The sequence below is a fragment of the Crotalus tigris genome, unplaced genomic scaffold, assembly GCF_016545835.1.
Source record: "Crotalus tigris isolate CLP2741 ecotype Arizona unplaced genomic scaffold, ASM1654583v1 scf7180000020347.5012614909:4044961, whole genome shotgun sequence".
In the NCBI taxonomy this organism is placed as follows: domain Eukaryota; kingdom Metazoa; phylum Chordata; class Lepidosauria; order Squamata; family Viperidae; genus Crotalus; species Crotalus tigris.
Genome location: NW_024097978.1, coordinates 4037560 through 4040010, shown reverse-complemented (window position 1 = coordinate 4040010; position 2451 = coordinate 4037560). Strand labels below are relative to the sequence as shown.

At 47.1% G+C, this 2451-nt stretch overlaps 1 long non-coding RNA gene across 2 annotated transcripts; it reads right to left on the bottom strand.

Annotated features, from left to right (window-relative positions):
• Nucleotides 1-421: 421 nt before the first annotated feature.
• Nucleotides 422-2113, bottom strand: LOC120318689. 2 transcript variants are annotated; one of them, XR_005559563.1, is made up of 4 exons: nucleotides 1828-2113; nucleotides 1049-1110; nucleotides 687-763; nucleotides 422-475 (listed from the first exon to the last, which is right to left on the bottom strand). It is a non-coding gene; the product is annotated as an uncharacterized LOC120318689 (long non-coding RNA). The 2 variants fall into 2 exon arrangements; XR_005559564.1 differs by having other exon boundaries at nucleotides 432-475; nucleotides 870-2113.
• Nucleotides 2114-2451: the final 338 nt, after the last annotated feature.

Sequence of the window (2451 nt, the reverse complement as noted above, 5' to 3'; positions counted from 1 at the left end):
GGGGGTTCAGAATACTTAATCTGCGAACACCTACCTCACAGAAATGAGAACTGGCATCACCTCTTCCTTCCTGGGGCTCCGGGCGATGGCACGAACACCCATCAAACCCTGCAAGTAACAATTGAAAGTATAAATTAAAAGTCCCCTGCATGTTGTGGAACGTTTATCTTCCCCAGGAGGGAAAGACTGCATTCAACAGGGAAAGACAAAGCAGATCATGGAAGATTTGGCTGATAGGAAGCCATCAAGAACTTTCCATGAATCCAAAAGGCTCCTCTTGCTTTTGCTAGGCTGGCCAGGTTCCCCCAAGTGAGAATTCCTCCCTTTCCCCATCCGGTTATGAGGGATGAGCCCTGACTGGCCATGTCGCAGAAGCATCCTTACCCCTTGGGAGGAAGGCCTGCGTCCATCGGACACACGCATCTGTGTCCACCATTCTCCCTTCTGGTCCGCCTGTTCATGTGCCTCGTCAGTTCTGACCGAAAGAAAAAGATGACATGTCAAAAAATATCCATCTAGCTCTGCCTCTCCTTTCTAAGACCAGCCAGCCAGTCAGCCTTCCCATCTTTTGGCCTCTGCAAGCCGCTTGCCGAGAGAAAGCCATCTTGGGGAGAGGCTGTGAGAGACCCTGCAGTCCATCAGTGGTGCCCCACCATGCCCAGGGTTTGCGGAGAAGGGGGTGGTACCTGTCAGGAGGCACAGGAAGGTCCTCTACGTCGCTCTTCCTGCAGCAGAAGAGCGCCGAACATCTTTTCCAGATGTTCTGTGAAGAAAAGAGAAATAGAGATGAGCCAGTCGGAAGAGTTGCGAAGCATGACTTTCTCCCCTACTACTGCCAGTTTCTTGGCAGCTGAGACGGCCACACTTACTCTAAAAAACCTCCGTACAGCCATGACCCCAAGCAGCTGTTTGTCCTTTCACTGCACGAAGGGAGAATGGGCAGTTGGGCCCTGGTTGGTGGCTTTTCAGGGAAACTGACAACCTCGTTGCCTCGGCAACTAGGTAAACAAGGGCCACATTCTAAACCTACCCAAGGAGGGCAGCTCACCTGGGTTTAGCAGTGTCTGGGCGGCCCGGTGGCTGACTCCTTTGGTGGCCTTTGGCCTCTTCCTTTCATGTGGGAACAGGAACAACAGAGAAGCACCATCATTGTGGCACAAAGCACAGAAGGAATCATACAATCCTAGGGTGTGGCTTTTAGACCAACCCCCTGCCCAAGGAAGGGCTCCTCACACAGGGTCTCCAGGAAGGGGAGGGGACATAGTGCACTCTCCCCTCGGGGCTGTGGAGGCTCTGATCATGTGCAGGGCTCGCGCTCCCCTTTCAGCTCCTCCCAAGCTGGACGTGTGCCAGTGGATGCCCCGCTTGACTGGGACATGGCTCCAATAAGGCTGGCCAGACGTGCATCACCTCCTCCCATGCCCTGGCTCAGGAAGGCCCAGGGCAGCCCCTCCTCTCCCCTTACAGATCTAACAGCTCTGAGGGTTTTCCCTAATAAAATACTAGTATTTAATCGTTATAGGTAGTCCTCGATTTATGACTGCTTGCCTAATGACCATTTGAAATTATGAAGAACTGACCCAGAACTACTTATGACTTATTTTAATCATTATGGTGTCCGCATATCCCCACCTCCCTGATCACATGATCCCATTTTGGATTCTTGGCAACTGATTACCTTTAGAACTGTTTGCAGCGCCCCAGCGAACACTTAATGACTTCAGCATTCGCTTAACGACTACAGCATTTGCTTAACAACTACTCTAAAAATGTTGAAAATTTGGGTCCAGTCACATGATGCCTCGACTTGTGACTGCAGCAACTTACCACTGTAATTCAGGGCTCAATTTCAGTCTTACGTTGAGGACAACCATTACTGGTAATGTGACTTCAGGCTCGAAGAGAAAAAAGTTAGAGATTTTTAATGACCAGGAGAGAGACTCTGTTCTTAAATCTCTTCTAAATAAATTTTGAAGCATTCGCTGCCCTAATAAATGGCGACGTTTCTTCTTTCTTCAGGAACGAGCTTGCTAGTAGCACATATATTCTTTTTTCAATTTCCAAATATTATAAACTAGAAACAAAAACAAAAAATAAAGCCCAGGTTCAAAGTACCCAGCTTCACACCTTGTACTTCAGTTATAGTGAAATATTAAACCACATGCTTCACGGAAACAGAACAAATTTTTATTTTTTTTCATGTTTGCAGGTTTACTTCCGAAACATCTATTGTTTCACACAGTTTTTTTTTCGTCCTCCAATGGGAGGATTCCAATTTATTTTCATATTTTAAATGCTGTCCTTGTATCCTCTTTGAGTTTATAAATATATCTAACTTTGATATGATGCCCCAAACAGGAACAAACGTAGTTAACGTCATGACTGTCTTTCTGAAGCATAGACTTCAGAGTTGTGAAGTGATTAGAGAAATTTCAATGGAAGGTAGAGGAA